Genomic DNA, 18,625 nt, shown 5'->3' on the forward strand with positions numbered 1-18,625 from the left:
TTCTGATACATGCTCAAGTTTGAGAATAGCTGTCCAAGAAGCAAAAGCTGCTGTTGCCAGTTGCTCTTCTTATATCTGAGAGGCGGGGGTGGAATCCCCTTGATTCAGGTGTTTTGAATGTAATTTATTAAATGAAGTAAACTGATGATTGCTCCTGGGCCCAATCTCTGCCTATGGTTTTATTTTCTCCTGTTTACATTTTCATTTGTGGCTCTTTTTAGAAAAACTACACTTCCTTTTACTGTCCTGGGATGAGGTTTCATCTTCTCTGCTTATCCATCAATCCAGTACCATTTGACTTTTACATTCCAAGAATTCCTTAAAGATTGTCAGTTTATGTCTTGATAAAGTTTTATTCTTTTAAAAAGTCCTTTCAGTTATTTCAGTCAGACTGTGACCAGCTAGGGGAGGGGGTAAGATATTTTTTGCTTCTGATAAAATGTCTTTTAAGTCAAATCCTTTCCAACTAAGGGTCCATTAGGAAATAAAACTGGCTTTCTGGCTCCTTTTGATTTATGTTACAGAATTGTGTAAATTCATAGCCTTAGGTAATTATTAAGCATTAGAACTATAGAACAAATAATGGCAACATTAAGGTTGAATTTTAGAAATCATCTAGTCCTGTACACCCACTTTACATAGGAGGAATCCAAGAGTTAAAAAGGAAGAGTAGCTTGCCCTCGTTCAGATAGCAAGTTATTTCAGAGCTGAGGCTTAAACCTTGTATGGAGTGGTGATTCTCTCTTTCTAGAGGGAATGCAGAAAAAAATAGAAACAGGGCATCTTTCTGGCCTGGACAGATTTAACCCAAGGGTAACTTCATTTTTGAACTGTATTTTTTGCAATAGAGTATCTTCTACATTTACACCGATCCAACTTTTAGAAAATTGGGCTATTAGAAGTCACAGAGGGAATTAGCAACTGTTGTAAGAAAAACCAAAAGGATTGTTGCCAGACTTCATAAATCTTGGCGTATTTGAGAAAACATCCCAGTATGTTACATATGCTTATTCATGTGTGTAAACCTTTGGCTATGGTGCTTTGTCAATATAAATACATTTTGTGTTATCATTTGGTCTGAGTGCTGGATTGCATGTTTATTAATTGTTGATAACCTCAGTACCTTCCCCTAGCTCTCTTTGCTTCTTTTCTCCTACTCTTTTGTTCTCATTTCCTCTCTGCACCAAGCAACAAACGAGGTGGGGAAAATGGTCAGGGCTATCAAGAAGTTCACTCTAATTCTTCTCTTCAAAAATGGGCAGAAGACCTAAATAGACATTTCTCCAAAGATATACAGACTGCCAACAAACACATGAAAGAATGCTCAACATCATTAATCATTAGAGAAATGCAAATCAAAACTACAATGAGATATCATCTCACACCAGTCAGAATGGCCATCATCAAAAAATCTAGAAACAATAAATGCTGGAGGAGGGTGTGGAGAAAAGGGAACACTCTTGCACTGCTGGTGGGAATGTGAATTGGTACAGCCACTATGAGAACAGTATGGAGGTTCCTTAAAAAACTACAAATAGAACTACAATATGACCCAGCAATTCCACTACTGGGCATATACCCTGAGAAAACCATAATTCAAAAAGAGTCATGTACCAAAATGTTCATTGTAGCGCTATTTACAATAGCCTGGAGAAGGAAACAACCTAAGTGCCCATCTTCGGATGAATGGATAAAGAAGATGTGGCACGTATATACAATGGAATATTACTCAGCCATAAAAAGAAACGATATTGAGCTATTTGTAATGAGGTGGACAGACCTAGAGTCTGTCATACAGAGTGAAGTAAGTCAGAATGAGAAAGACAAATACCATATGCTAACACATATATATGGAATTTAAGGGAAAAAAATGTCACGAAGAACCTAGGGGTAAGACAGGAATAAAGCCACAGACCTACTAGAGAACGGACTTGAGGATTTGGGGAGGTGGAAGGGTGAGCTGTGACAAAGTGAGAGAGAGTCATGGACATATATACACTACCAAACGTAAGGTAGATAGCTAGTGGGAAGCAGCCACATAGCACAGGGAGAGCAGCTCATGATTTGTTACCACGTAGAGGGGTGGGATAGGGAGGGTGGGAGGGAGGGAGACGCAAGAGGGAAGAGATATGGGAACATATGTATATGTATAACTGATTCACTTTGTTATAAAGCAGAAGCTAACACACCATTGTAAAGCAATTATACCCCAATAAAGATGTTAAAAAAAAGAGGAATCAGAGATCTTTCATTCAGGTTTTGCCTCTGCCATTTAGTAGCTGTGTGACCTTAGGCAATTCATCTCTCTGAGGCAGAATTTTCTTATCTGTGAAGAAGCGCAGAATAAGTCACTGCGAAATACATCTTTTTGGCATAAAAATTATCTTGAGCTGGTTATTTTTAAGAAACAGCAGACATTGGAAAAGCTCTGAAAACTGAATAGAAATTACCATTTTATAAGGGAGATCTCCGTTTGTAAGGGTGTCTCCCTTTCTGTACCAGAAAAAGGAAAATGATTAAATTTCTAGAAACACTTATCAATGGAGAAGGCATTGACTTAAATCTGCATAACAACCATACCCTGGTTTACTGTGCTTTGCCTGATAACCTCCTACAACTTCATCTCAACCCCCAGTCTTTTTTTGCCTTTAGATGAGTATGGCATATAAAGTGGTGGCTTGGGCTATTTCGGAGAGCTACTCAGTTTTCCTGGGTATCTCACATATATATGGAAGGTATACATGTTATTAAATTTCTGTTTGTTTTTCTTGTGTTAATCTGTCTTTTATCACGGGGCTGGGGGGGCAGTTCCAGCCAAGACCCTAGAAGGGTAGAGTGTCAACTACAGTTGGCACTCACCATTGGCACTTGTCATCTACCTCTACAAGGATTAAATCATGTGCTGCTACAGCTGTTGATTTTTAACACACCCCTGGAAGGAGATCAGGAATGAGGCACTCTGTGCTCTGGGAAAAACTGTCAGAACAGGTCTTCAGATAGTTAGATATTTTCAGGAGCCGATTTTATGAGCCCAATTCTTGTATCTCCTCATATATAGAAAAACAGTAAAATCCTTCATGGTGATGTCTGCTCCTCGTGACTAGCAGAAACCTTCTGCAAAAAATATGTGCTCGATTGCATGTACTCCCCCTTCACCAAAATCACATATATACTGACCTTCCCCCTCTACCTCTTTGGAGCAGTTTCTCAGAGCTATCTGAAATGCTGTCTCCAGGACCACAGTCCTCATTTTGCCCCCAATAAAACTTAACTCTCAACTCTCATGTTGTGCATTTTTTTAAAGTCAACAAGAGGGAAAATTATTTTTCCTCCCCTACACCTACTTTGTGCCCTGGGAGGCCGGTCTTAATGGACTGCATTAATGGGCTCCCTTTCCCTCTGCCTTTTGATTTGGGTTTAGTGAAGCGGTGGTGCCAACAGGAAGTTGGAGAGTAGGAGAAAAGAGAGATTGAGATGTCTATTCCAGACTCCCTTCCTGAGATGGTTTGGATTTAACTTTGTTCCTCTACTGAATACCTCAGTTCCTATCTGGTAGCTCTCCCTTGAAGTTCTCTACAGATTCTGGTTACTCCTTCCTCCACTGCACCCTTTGATAAGGGTGGTGGTAAAGGCGTCTTGTCTCTGTTGCTAACCTTGAAATGCTTCAGCTTCCCTTGTTGATTTCCCTTAAATTTTTTTTACAGCATAATAAATAGTCCCTTTATTAAATTATCCTTTTGAGTGTGCCATCTTTTTCCTGAGGGGGGACCCTGATTAATTCAGTATGAGAAAAATGTACCTCATTACGGGAATGCGTTTGCATCTTTGGAAAATATTTCCTAGAAGAAATATGGGTATGTTGTTTCCTCAGGCACATTTGTTATGTGAATAAGGCTGTGACATTGGTATTTATCTATTGACTCTTAAATTTAACTCTGGGCTTTTCTTGCCTTTCACTGTCTGTGGGCTCCTAAGAATGGTAAAGTCTGCTTGGGTGCTATATATACCCAAGATTCACTACTATAGGGCTTAGGGAAATTAGTGGCCAGCCAACTCAGTGATTTGCTCAGTTTGGGGCTAAGGAAGCCATGGCTAAAGTTTTATTTTTGTGAAGGGACAGTTAGGTAACTTGTCTTCAAAAGCTTCAGATGGTACTTGCAACCTTGGTCACAAATGATTATTTTCCAGAGTCAGGGAAAGATGGCTGGCTCCGATCAAGCTACAAAAAATACTTCAGTCTACTGATCTTGGGTCAGTTATGACCTCTTTGTCTAGGAAGAGCAGTGATATTTTCTACAAAGTTAACAAAGAGGCAACTTAAATAATATACCAGACAGACTCTACATGAGGTCTTCCCAAATAATATTTATATCCTCTTTTGGGAAGTGCAGCTTGTTTTTGCCTTTCCTTTCTGACTTGGCTGTCAGGATATGCATTGCTGTATTGAAAACTCAATAATAGTAATGATCTCATCTTTAGTTTCTGGTACAGCTATAACTCCCTTTCTTTTTAATGGTATCTAGTTTCTGTCTGATCTTTATTGAACTATTTTGTGGTTATTTGTATTTTACTCATGGTACTTTACATTCATTAGGAAATAGGAAGTATAAGTACTTGGGGGGAGCTTTAATGAGGTGTCCACAAGAATATGGAAAAATGAAGGGGACACATTGCCCTTTGAAATCAACACGTAGGTCAGGGTAGATCTATACTGTCACCCAAGAGAAGATGTCTAAGACCAGAACTACTGTAATATTGTCTAAATATGTCTAAATAAGGATAAATAAATATGTCTAAATAAAGACCTGTATCAATAAGAGGATGTGATCAATTCCATAAGCATAGAAAAAGGAGACTCAAGAAGCTACATGGTAGCTGTGTCCACCCAAGCATGCTCAGTGCAAGAGAGAGCCTGAGCCAATTTACATCTAGTACTTTGACTTATTATTGACAGCATCCCAATGAGATGGATTCATCAAGCTACCCTGATGATTTTAAGCATTTGATTAACTTTATCCTCTTTGTTACAATTTCAAGCTCATCAGATAACTTTCTGAGTATGATGTGGCTTTCCATGAACCATAACTACAAGGAGAAAAATACACTATTCATATAAACTATGAATAATCTGGTGCCTGTGACAGTTAATTCTCAATGTAAATTTAAAAAAATAACCTTTTATTGTGATTTGGCCATCCATGTGGTGTGATTACTGGGAGAGAATTCTCTCATCATCCTGCCTTGATTATTCCAGTCCATGTGAGAATTATATTTTACTTTGTCAATAAATGAATTGGCATTTTGGTGTCTGTCTTAGTCTAAGGAGCATATTTAGTGTGCATGCATTGTTGAGAGGTGGATGTGCTCTCAGTGAGCTGACAGTATCTGACTTCAGAGGTTGCAAGGCAGAGGGCCAAACTCAGGACTATGGTTAATTTACCAAAGTAATGAGCACCTTCCCGGGGGGCCTCTTAGGAGCCAGCCTGTAGGCATTGTTCGTAATGGCATGCTATGTAACTGAAAATGAGTATGCTTTTATTTTTTAAAATGATAGGGCTTCTAACAGGCTCTTAGCCAAGCTTTGTCTGCCTAAGGTACGTGTTTATGCTTCATCACAAGCCTATGGTAAAATGTGATCACATTAACTTTTTTCCAATGGAAAAAGTTTCCATAATTTTTGTATGAAATATTTGATCCACACAAAAGGATACATGTAACATATATGAAAGTTATTGGTCATAATAATAAAACAACTCTAAACCACCACTTTATCACAGAACTAGCAAATGACAAATACTGTTGAAATTCTCGTGTGTTCTTCCCTGATATCATATCACTGCTGTGTCTCAGAGGTAACTACTGTCCTGAAGTTAGTATTTTAGTATTCCTTTGAATTTCTTTAGAGCTTTCCCATATATGTAGATATTCTTAAACAATTTATTGCTTATTTTTGCTAAATTTTGAGCTTCATAAAAATTGTATCATGCTGTATATATTTTTCTGGGGCATGATTTTTTACTTTATATTCAAGGGTTGTTCTATGTTGTTGCATGTATCTATAGTTGATTCATTTTCACTGATGTATAATATTCCATCATATAACTATGTAACAATTTGTCTATTGTGCCAACGAACATTTAGCATGTTGCTGTATTGGAATCCTGTATATGAATATTGTTGGAAGTGTGAGAAGTTCTCCAGGATAAATACCTAGGAATAGAATTGCTATACAGTAGGATATGCATGTCTTCTACTTTTCCAAATAATGCAAAACCTTTTTAAATTCCAAAATCACTGAACATATTTATATTTCAAGCAATGTATGAGAATTTTGGTGTACCAAATTCTTAGGCAATGCTTGGTATTACAAAACTCTTATTTTTTTCTTTAGTGAGTGTATTGTATTAACTCTTTGTGATTTTGCTTTTCTTTGGTTACTGATGAGTTTACGCACTTTTTCATATGGTTATTGGCCATTCAGGTTTCATCTTCTGTGATATGCTTGTTTGTGTCTTTTGCCCATTTTTATATTGGATATTGCTTTAAAATTTATTTTTAGGAGTTATTAATATAATCTCCGTACTAATACTTTTGTTATATGTGTTACAGATATCTTTCTCCAGGTTGTGGCTTGTTTTACTTTCTTCATAGTGACTTTTGATCATTAGAATTTCTTGAGTTAGTGTGCTCATATTTATCAGTCTTCCTTTATGATTTAAGCTTTTTGAGTCTTGTTTAAGAAATCGTTCCCTGACACACTAACATTTAATGATCAGATTACCATAGCTTGAACTCCTATTGGCTTGCTATCTTGACCTTAGCACCCATTCTCCTCTCCACATATCTGGGAGTTCCTGAAAGTATCCAGTGAATGTTTTCACAAATCTGTCTGCCCTCTACCACATCACAACTGCTGTGATATTTTCCTTGTGTTCCACCTTCCCCTCCAGCCAATAGCCACTTCCCCTGAAGCATTTTAGGATGCCTTACTGTAGCTTGTATTGGGGTTATCCTTCAGATGATTGTCAGCATCTGTGCCTAACGTGCCATCTTCCAGAGGTACCTCTCCTTGGGCTGTCAGAGGAATGTAGGGCTCTTTGTGTAAGTAGGGAGAATGTCTGTCTCTCTAGCTATATATGAAATTTTGTCCCCTAGGCAACCAAAGCTACATTGCTGCACAGAAAGTCTCATAACACCATCTCTTAACAAAAACAAAACAAAACAAAAACTAAACAAAAAACAAAGTCCATGTTTATTTCTTTAGTCACAAGTAACTGTTCAGGTGTAATACTGTTTCAGTTCATACATAGTCTAGCAACATTTTTCTACTCACCCTTAGGTTGCATAAAGCTTCAGAAATAGTCCTTGCTCAACCATGAACAATTTATACTGCAAAACCAGAACACTTAATGTACATTCAGTTCATTTTCTTTTCACAGCCTTTATTCCATTATGAGATGAAGAAACGATTAGATCTACATACTCTTGTTGGCATGGTTTTGTTCTCCCAATTTCCTGGGAGCAAATATTTGGACAAAAAGACCTACTTAGAATTTCTATGAACAAAAAATAATTTTCAGAGACAATCCAATATAAATTTGTATTAAAAATATTCTTAACTCCAGCTAAAGATATACCCAATTTATTCAGTGGTAGAGTTGAAATTTCCATCTGTAGACTTTGCATGGACCTTAATAGTGACTACACAATTTTCCCCAAGAATAAAATGAAGGCTTCATCTCTAGAGAGAGAGAACTCCTTGCAATCCTTGAAATGACTGAAACTTCTGTCCACCTCTTTTATTCATCAGAGATTTCAAAAAAGATCTTAAAGCCTAAGTTTCATGCCATACACTTCATTTCCATTATTAATAGTCATCATAAAGTATAAAACAACCACCCCAGAGACAAAATTGACTGTGTGGAATAAGCAGTGTAGGACAGGAGATGATCTGAATTGGAATAGATGGCCCCCAGCCCTTTTGGTTAAGTGTTTGTGGGAAATTAAAGATGGCTTCAAATTCTTTGGCATTTTTCCCACCAAGTGTTGATACCTATCTCCCCTATACTTGAATCTGGGCTGGCTAGTCCCTCTTCTGGCTAATGAAATATGTAGAAATGATGCTAAGTCAGTTCTGGGCCTCACCAGTGAGAGTACTGGCAGCTTCCCCTTTGGTTTTCTGGAGCACTGAGATATCATGTAAAAGGTCTCAATATCCTGCTGAGAGGACATGTGGAGAAGCCTTGAGACTCCATAGAAAGAGAAAGGTGTCCCATTGAGTTGGGTCTTCCAGCCGTCCTCGACAGGGCACCAGGAATATGAGTGAAGCCACCAGTTGAATACCACTAAGTGATCCCAGTTGGTCATGTGGAACAGAAGAACCACCCAGTCAAGCTCTGCTGGAATTCATAACCTGTAAAATCATGAGATATAACTAAATGGTTATTGTTTTAAGTCACTAGGTTTTGGGGGTAGTTTGTTACAAAGCAAAGAACATGGTTGATACCAGTTAGAAAGAGCTAGTGACTGAAATCAGAATCATTTGCATTCTTTGTAGTTCCGTATATCTAGGCATGAGAATTAAGTGTATATTGTTCTCAGTACGGATATTTGGTATAGTCATTCTTAACACATTCCTTTGTTCATTTTCATAAAGTTCTGAGTTAAACAACCCCTCTAACCATTGTTTAATGTAATCTGAATAAAGCTGGCCAGTCTCAATAAAGTGTTACATCCAAAAGAAAACACAAATCCCCACCCTAAGGAAAACTTCGGAAGTATTGTTTTTAGTAATGTTTTTTGATAAGGTACCAGAAACGGATGAAAATTACAGTCCAGAGTGAAACCTCTTAGAATCCTCATTTCCCATCTCTTTTCCGGTAACTCACACTGTATGGCAGTTGCCCTCCATCTCTTGTCTACTCTCCCTGAAATTCCCCAAGATCTGGCTGTCTGTGCTGGCTCTTCCATACCTTGTTCTCTCTCTATGCCTTCCCAGATCTAGTTTTACCTCTATGAGTGAGTGACTGCCCCTTCCAAAATCAAATCTGTCCTTCGACTTCTCCAGTTTAATGTCTTCGCCAAATCAGAAGTTCAGGAGGCAAGTTGTTAAACATAGCTGCATCCTTTGAGGTGGGGGTGAGGTAGGGTATGACTGTGAATACTCAAACGTTTGTATTTTTGTTCTGTAACATAAAAAGAAAATTTCATTTGGGTAGATATCATGTGTATTTTTTGTTTAGTGTTTATTGTGGTAAAATATATATAACATAAAATTTACCATTGTAACTATTTTTAAGTGTACAATTTGATGGCATTAGTTATATCCACAGTGTTGTGCACCCATCACCACTGTCTCATGTCCAAAGATTTTCATCACCCCAAACAGAAACTCTACACCCATCAAGCAATAACTTCTCATACTACCCTTTACCCAACCCCTGGTAACCTCTAATCTACTTTCTGTTTCTATGAATTTCCTATTTCGGTATTTCATATAGGTGGACTCATACAGTATTTGTCATTTTGTGTCTGGCTTATTTCACTTAGCATCATGTTTTCAAGGTTCAACCATATTGTAGCATGTATCAGAACTTCATTTCCTTTAATGACTAATATTCCATTGTATGTAAGTACAGTTGATTTTGATTATTCATGGATTCTGTATTTGAGAATTCACCTACTCACTAAGATTTATTTGTAATCCCTAAGTTAATACTAATGGCATTTTTGTAGTCATTTGCAGAGCAAATTTTTTGTAGAGTGACAAAAAGTTTGAATCTCCTGATGTACATGTTCCCAGTTAAGGTTGAATGAGGTGATGCTCTGCCTTCTTGTTTTAGCTTTCATAAATAAGTGTCTTCTTTGAAGTGTAGTTAGTGCCGTGGTTTTAGTTTGTTTTTTTTTTTCCTTTTGGGGTGATTTTTCTGCTTAAAATTGACACTGAATATAGTGTTGAAATGCTATCTAGTGTTTCTAAGCACAGGAAAGCTCTAATGTGCCTTATGGAGAAAATATATTATTAGATTAGCTTTGTTCAGGTAAGAGTTATAGTGCTGTTGGCTGTGAATTCAATGTTAATAAATCAACAATATATATTAAATAAAAAACACACATAAGGCAAGGTTGTGTATTGATTGGATGATGAAAATATTGTGATCAGAGGCTTGAGCAACCTGAACCTGAAGTTCCCCTAGGAACAATGGTTTAGGATTTGCTAATTTGGTGTTCACAGCAACCTTATAATAACCATGAATAAAAAGACTAGACTATACCACATTTTGCTTACCCATTCATCTTTTGATGGACACATGGATTTTTTCTACCTTTTGACTATTGTGAGTAATGCTGCTATGAACATTGGCGTGCAAGTATCTGTTTGAATCTCTAATTTTGTTTCTTTTGGGGGTGTGTGTGTGTGTGTGTGTGTGTGTGTGTGTGTGTATATATATATATATATATAGGAGTGGAATTGCTGGGTCATATGAAAATTATGTGTTTAACTTTCTGAGGAACCACTAAACTGTTTTCCACAGTGGGTGTACAATTTTACATTCTTCTTCTTCTTCTTTTTTTCTTTTGGCTGCACCCCATGGCTTGCGGGATCTTAATTCCCTGACCCATGCCCTCTGCAGTGAAAGTGTGGAGTCCTATCCGCTGGACCGCCAGGGAATTCCCCAATTTTACATTCTCACCAGCAATGTATGAGGGCTCCAATTTCTTGATACTTTCACCAACACTTGTTATTTTCCCTATTTTAAAAATCACAGCCATCTCAGTAAATGTGATCTCCAGTGAGATGGTTTTATTTGCATTTCCCTAATGACTAATGATACTAAGCATCTTTTCATATGCTTATTGGGCATGTGTATATGTTCTTTGAAGAGATGCCTATTAATGTCCTTTCCCCATTAAAAAAATTTTTTTTTGTTTCAAGGGTTCTTTATATATTCTGGACACTAAACCCTTGTCAGCTATATGATTTGCAAATACATTCTCCCATTCTGTGGATTGTTTTTTTACTCCCTTGATAGTGTCCTTTGCACAAAAGTTTTAATTTTAATGAAGTCTATATTTTCTTTTGTTGCCTGTCCTTTTGGTGTCATATTTGAGAAACCATTGTAAAATCCAAGGTCATACAGACTTGCTTGTATGTTTTCTTCTAAGAGTTCTATGGTTTTAGCTCTTAAGTTTAGATCTTTGATTCATTTGTGTTAAGTTTTGTATATGATGTAAGGTAAAGGCCCAACTTCATTCTTTTGCATGTGGTTATCTAGTTTTCCCAGCAGTATTTGTTGAAAAGACTGTTCTTTCCTCATTACATGGTATCAGCATCCTTGTTGAAAGTCAGTTGACCATAGATGTGAAGGTTTAGTTCCAGGCTGTCAATTCAATTCCATTGGTCCATACGCCTTTACTTATGCTAGTATCACACTGTTTTGATTACTGTAGGTTTATAGTAAGTTTTGAAATCAGGAAGTATGAATCCTGTATATTGTTCTTCTTTTTCAAGATTGTTTTGGCTATTCAGGGTCCCTTGAAATTCCATATGATTTTTAGGATGGGTTTTTTCATTTCTGTAAAAAAGTCATTGGGATGTTCATAGAGATTGCATTGAAATTGTGATCACTTTGGGTAGAATTGTCATGTTAACAATATTAAGTTTTCCAATCCATGAACACAGGATACCTTTCCACTGATTTATGCTTTCTTTAATTTCTTCAGCAATGTTTTGTAGTTTTCAGTGTAAAAGTCTTTTCCTCCTTGATTAAATTTATTTGTAAGTATTTTATCCTTTTTGATGCTATTATAACTGGAATTGTTTCCTTAATTTTCTTTTTGGATGTTTCATTGGTAGTGTATAGAAATGCAAATGATTTTTGCATATTTTTTTGTATTCAGCAACATTGAGTTTGTTTATTAGCTGTAACATTGGAATATTTAAGGTTTTCTACACATAAGCTCATGCCATCTGTGAACAGTGATAATTTGACTTCTTCCTCTCTCATTTGGATGACTTCTATTTCTCTTTATTTCCTAGTTGCTCTGGTTAGAACTTATAGTACTTTATTGAGTAGAACTGGCAAAAGTGGGCATCCTTGTCTTGTTCCTGATCTTATTGGGAAAGCTTTTAGTCTTTCACCATTGAGTATGATGTAAGCTGTGGGTTTTTCGTTTATGGCTTTTATCATGTTGAGGAAGTTCCCTTCTCTTCCTAGTTTGCTGAATCTTTATATAATGTGAAGGTATAGGATTTTGTCAAATTCTTCTTCTGCATCAAGATGATCATGTGTTTTTTCCTCTTAATTCTATTAATGAGATGTACTGTATTGATTATTTTTTGTGTGTTGAACAACTCTTGTATTCCTAGGATAAATCCCACCTGGTCATGGTGTATAATCCTTTTTATATGCTGCTGGATTCAGTTTACTATAGTTTATTGAGGATTTTGTATCTATATTCATAAAAGATACTGTTCTGTAGTTTTTTGTAGCATACTTGTCTGGCTTCAGTGTTAGATAAATGTTGGCCTTGTTACCGAACCAGATTCATCTGTCTGATGCACAGCGAGCAGACGCTGAGACGCTGAGGTTTGTAGCAGAGAAAAGGTTTACTCACAAGGAAACCAAGCAAGAATATGGGAGAAGAAATCTCAAATCTGCCTCTACCAAGGCAAGGGGCTCTGGATATTTATGGGATGAAGCTGAGGCATGGGGAGCATGGGGAAAGGTGACTGAACATAAGAAAAAGGTGAGGTAATCATCATTCTTCACAGGCACAGCAAACACAGCTAAGCTATAAGCTTCCTCATGGGATGAAAATGGCGGTGTTAGCGTGTTCTGAGGGTAGAGTTTTTGGCCCTCTGACATCAAACGGTCACTGATCAGACACTTGTGCATGCCCAGTTGGAGGGTCAGTGGTCCCAACCAGTCTTATCATGCTCAAGCCCTAACTGGACACAGCTGACCCCAAGATCCTGAAAAACAACTTGGGCAAACAACTTATTGTTTAGACCAAATGACACTTGGAGGACATGTAAGTCTTTGTATTTAAAAGAAAAAAAAAGCTCAGTCAGTGAAGGCAGGTTACAGCTCATTATTTATTAAGTAAGTTATAGTTCAATGAATCTAACTGATGACTACCCTCAGTTTAAGCCTCATAGAGTGAGTTAGGATGTATTCCTATCATTTCAAATATTAGGGGGAGTTTGAGAAGGATTGGTGTAATTTTTCTTTAAATGTTTGGTAGAATTTACCAATGAATCCAACGTGTCCTGGGCTTTTCTTTTGGGGGAGATTTTTGATTACTGATTTAATTTTCTTAATTATAATAGGCCTATTCAGATTTTCTGTTTATTCTTGAGTCAGTTTTGGTAGCTTGTATGTCTCTAGAAATTTTTCCATTCATTTAAGTTATCAAATTGATTGACATATAATTGCTCATAGTAATGTCTTGTATTTTTTGTTTTTGTAAGGTTGGTAGAAATGTCCCCAATTGCATTTCTGATTTTAGTTATTTGCATCTTCTTTTTTTATTCTTGGTAAGTTTATCTAAATGTTTGTTGATTTTTATTTTCCCCCGGATAATCAATTTTTGGTTTTGTTGATTCTCTCTAATTGTTTTTCTGTTTTCTTTATCTTGTATCCCTGCTCTAAATTTTCTTATTTCCTTCCCACTCCAAATTTTGTATTTAGTTTGCCCTTCTTTTTTATTGTTTAAGGTATAAAATTAGATTATTGACTTGAGATCTTTCCCCTTTTTTAAAATGTAGGCACTTATAGCTATAAATGTCCATCTGAGTATGACTTTTACTGCCATCCCATAAGTTTTGGTATGATGTATTTTCTTTTTCATCCATCTGAAAATATTTTCTAATTTTCCATGTGACTTCTTATTTTACCCATTGGTTAAGAGTATATTGTTTAATTTCTACGTTTTTTTAATTTTTCAGTTTCCCTTTTGTTGAGTTCTAGCTTTATTCTATTATCAGAGAAGATATGTTGTACAATTTCAATATTTTAAAGTTTATTGAAAATGGTTTTGTGGCCTAACATGTTGTCTGTAGTGGAAGATATTCCATGTGTATGTGTAAAGAATGTGTATCTTGTCTTTGCATATGTCAGTTAGGTCTAGTTGTTTATTTGTTCTCAAATTCCCTATTTTTTTTTTTTTTGCTCTTCTAATTGTTCCATCTGTTATTGAAAGCAGGACATTGAAGTCTCCAACTACATTGCAGAACTGCCTATTTCTCCCTTCCGTTCTGTCAGTGTTTGCTTCATGTTTCTAGGGCTCTGTTTTTAGGTACAGATATGTTTATAATTGTTACATCTGCTGGATGGATAGATCCTTTTATTGTTATGTATTCTTCTTTCCTCTTGTAACAATTTTGCCTTAAAAGTCTATTTTGTCTGACGTTAGTATAGAATTCCAGTTGTCTTTGGTTAGTATTTGCTATCTTTTCCCATTCTTTCCCTTTTAACATATTTGTGTCTTTGGATCTAAACTGAATCTCATGTATACAGCATATAATTAGATTATGTTTTTATATCCATTGTGCCACTCTCTACTTTTTAATTGTAGAGTTTAATCTATTTATTTTTAAAGTATTACTGATATACAAGGACTTCTGCCATTTTGTTATTTTCTATGTATCTTATGCATCTATTTTGTTCCTCTATTATTTCATTACTGCCATCTTTTGTGTTCAATTGATGTTTTTTCTAGTGTACCATTTGTATTCCCTTCTCATTTTCCTTTCTATATATTTTTAAGTTATTTTCTTGGTGTATATCCTTGGAATTTCAAATAACATCTTTATAGTGATCTAGTTTAAAGTAATACCAACTTAGCATTTATAGTATACAAACTATCCTCCTATAAGCTTCTTCTTCCTCTATGTTATGTCACAAGTTTCATCTTTTTTTTAGTCTTATAAACAAAGACATTTTTCTACGTACCCAGAAAACAACCATCCAATTCATGAAAATAACATTAATATATTACTACCATTCAATTCATAGACTCTGTTCAAGTTTCACAAATCGTTCCAATAATGTCAAAAGGGTCCAGTGCATAATCATATGCTGCATTTAATGGTAATGTCTCTTTAGTCTAGAACAGTTCCTTAGTGTTTCCTTGACTTTCATATTCTTGGTACTTTTTCCCCTCCAGTTTTATTGAGATATAATTGACATACAGCACTGTATAAGTTAAGGTATATAGCGTACTGATTTGACTTACATACATCATGAAATGATTACCACCATAAGTTTAGTGAGCATCCATCATCTCATGTAGTTACACAATTAAAGAAATAGAAAAAAATTGTTTTCCTTGTGATGAGAACTCTTAGGATTTACTCTCTTAACAACTTTCATATATAATATACAGCAGTGCTAATTATATTTGTTATGTTGTACATTACATCCCTAGTACTTATTTATCTTATAACTGGAAGTTTGTACCTTTTGATATCTTTCATCCAATCCCCCTCCCCTACACCCCACCTTTGGTTACCACAAATCTGATCTCTTTTTCTGAGTTTGTTTTTGAAGTATAATTGACTTATAACACTGTTAGGTCCCAGTGTACAATATAGTGATTCAATATTTCTATACATTTCAAAATGATCATGGTAAGTCTAGTTAGCATTTGTCACCATACAAAGATATTACATAATTATTGACTATATTTCCCATGCTGTACATTTCATACCCGTGACTCATTTTTTTGTAACTGGAAGTTTGTACCTCTTATCTCCCTCACCTATTTCTTTCCTCTTCCCATCCCCTGCCCTGTGGCAGACATCTCTTTGTTCTCTGTATCTATGACTCTGTTTCTGTTTGGTTATGTTTGTTCATTTGTTTTTTAGATTCCACATGTAAGTGAAATCATAATGTTTGTCTTTCTATGTCTGACTTATTTTACTTAACATAATATGCACTAGGTCCATCCATGTTGTGTCAAATGGCAAGATTTCATTAATTTTTATGACTAATACTCCATTATACACACACACACACACACACACACACACACACACATACACATGCATCTTCTTTATCCATTCATCTATTGATAGGCGCTTAGGTTGCTTCCATATCTTGGCTATTATAAATAATGTTACAGTGAATATAAGGGTGCATATATCTTTTCTAATTAGTGTTTTGTTTTTTTCCGATAAATAAGAAGGAGTGGAATTTCCGGGTCATATGATAGTTCTGTTTTTAATTTTTTGAGGAACTCCATACTCTTCTCCATAGTGGCTGCATCAATTTACATTCCCACCCACAGTTTGCCTTTTATCCACATCCTTGCCAACACATGTTATTTGTTGTCTTTTTGATAAATGACATTCTGACAGGTGTTGATCAAAATGAGTTGATAGCTCATTTTGGTTTTGATTTGTATTTCCCTGATGATTAGTGATATTCAGCATCTTTTCATGTTCCTGTTGGCCATCTATATGTCTTCTTTGAAAAAATGTCTATTCAGGTCCTCTGCTTTTTTAAATTGGGTTGTTTGCTTTATTCACGTCGAGTTGTATGAGTTCTTTGTATATATTTGATGTTAACCCCTTATGAAATATATTGTTTGCAAATATCTTCTCCCATTCAGTAGGGTGGCCTTTCTGTTTTGTTGATGATTTCCTTCGCTGTGCAAAGGCTTTTTAGTTTGATGTAGTCCAACTCACTTATTTCTGCACTTGCTTCTCTTGCCTGAGAAGACATGTTCAAAGAAGTATTGCTAAGACTGATGTCAGAGAGCATATTGCCTATGTTTTCATCTAGAAGTTTTATGGTTTCAGATTTTACATTTGTCTTTAATCCATTTTGAGTTTATTTTTGTATATGGTGTGAGAAAGTAGTCCAGTTTGATTCTTTTGCATGTAGCTGCCCAGTTTTCCCAGCACCATTTATTGAAGAGGCTGTTTTTTCCCCATTGTGTATTCTTGTCTCCTGTGTCGTAGATTAATTGACAGTATAAGTGTGTGCTCATTTCCAGGCTCTGTCTTTTGTTCCATTGCTCTATGTGCCTGTTTTTGTGCCAGTCCCATACTGTTTTGATTACTGTAGCTTTGTAGTATAGCTCGAAATCAGGGAGCATGATAACTCCAGCTTTGTTCTTCTCTCAAGATTTTCCTGGCTATTCGGGTTCTTTGGTGTTTAACTGTTCAACCTCTAGTGAATATTTCTTCAGCTATTGTACTTTTTAGCACCAGAATTTGTTTTTTTCCATTTTTAAATTTCTGTTTCTTTATTGATGTGCTCTATTTGGCAAGACATTGTTCTTCTGACTTTCTTTAGTTCTTTGTCCATTGTTTCCTTAAGCTCTTTCAGCATATTTAAGACAGTTGATTTAAACTTTTTCTCTAGTAAGTCCAATGTTTGGGCTTCCTCAATGATGGTTTCTTTTAATTTAGTTTTTTCACTTGTACATAGGCCATACATTCTTATGTCTTTGCATGCCTCAATAACTTCTTGTTGTTGAAAACTAGACATTTTGAAAATTAAAATGCGGTAACACTGAATATCAGATTTACCCCCTCCTCATGGGGTTGGTTCATTTCTGTTTGTCATGGGTTGTAGTTTTTTGTTTGTTTAGTGACTTATCTAGTGTATTTTGTAAAGACAGTATATTTGTCCTGAATGGTCACTGAAGTGTCTGTTCCATTAGCTTAGTGTTTATCTAGTGATTGGACAAATATCTCCTTAAACTCCTGGATCAAAAAAAAAGCTCTCTGTCTTTGTAGCTGGGCTTTCTATATGTGTTGGGTCAGGCCTTCTACACTCAGGCATTTTACAAGTCTACCTTTGCCCTCACTTCCTGCTTGTGCAGAGCTTGAATGTCAGCCAGAGGAGAGGGCTTAGGGACTTCTTCATTTGTTTTTGAGCATGCTTTTTATGTTGGGCATATGCATGGCGTTTTAAGTTTCCAGGAGTATGTGGGAACTTTTATTCCCCAAAGCATCTTACTCAGCCTTTCCTTTGGCTTTTCATTGTGTCTTTTGTTTCCCCCAACTGATATCCATTGTCTCAGGTGGAAGATGCTAGTTCATTTGCCTTTAAAATGTTTTTGACAAATGCTGCCTTCTGTGCACTCACTTTTGTACCCTGAGAGAGTTCCAGTTTAGGCAAAATAAAGACAATCTTTTTGTGTTAGCCCTTCAGGGAACCACCAGCCAGATCAAACCCAACAGTCAGAATTCTTTGAGAACGAGGTCCAGTCTGCTCTCTCTCATACCAGGAACCGATTCTGGGAATGTGGATTGATGTTTTCAAGACCCACACTAAGCTTAAAAGGTGTGGATGCAGCAGGAGTAAGCTAAAATGCCACAAAGCTCTGTTACTGGGTTTTAGTCACCTTTTTCTTATTGAAGTATTTGCTCTGACTGTTTTCTGTAGTTCTGATAAATTTGATTCTGATAGTTTTCATCAGTTTTTATTTCTTTTTGGGGAGAGATGGGCCCTTGGGACCCCTTACTCCATCATTTTCACCTATGTCATCCCCACTATGTGTGATAATCAATATCTTGTTAATTTGAATGAGCAAAAACAGGTCACAAGCAGTCCCAGAGCGACTGAATTCTATCTGGGCATGGACCACATTACACAAAGCCACAGAA

This window comes from Grampus griseus (assembly GCF_964374135.1).
Source record: "Grampus griseus genome assembly, chromosome: X".
Lineage (NCBI taxonomy): Eukaryota > Metazoa > Chordata > Mammalia > Artiodactyla > Delphinidae > Grampus > Grampus griseus.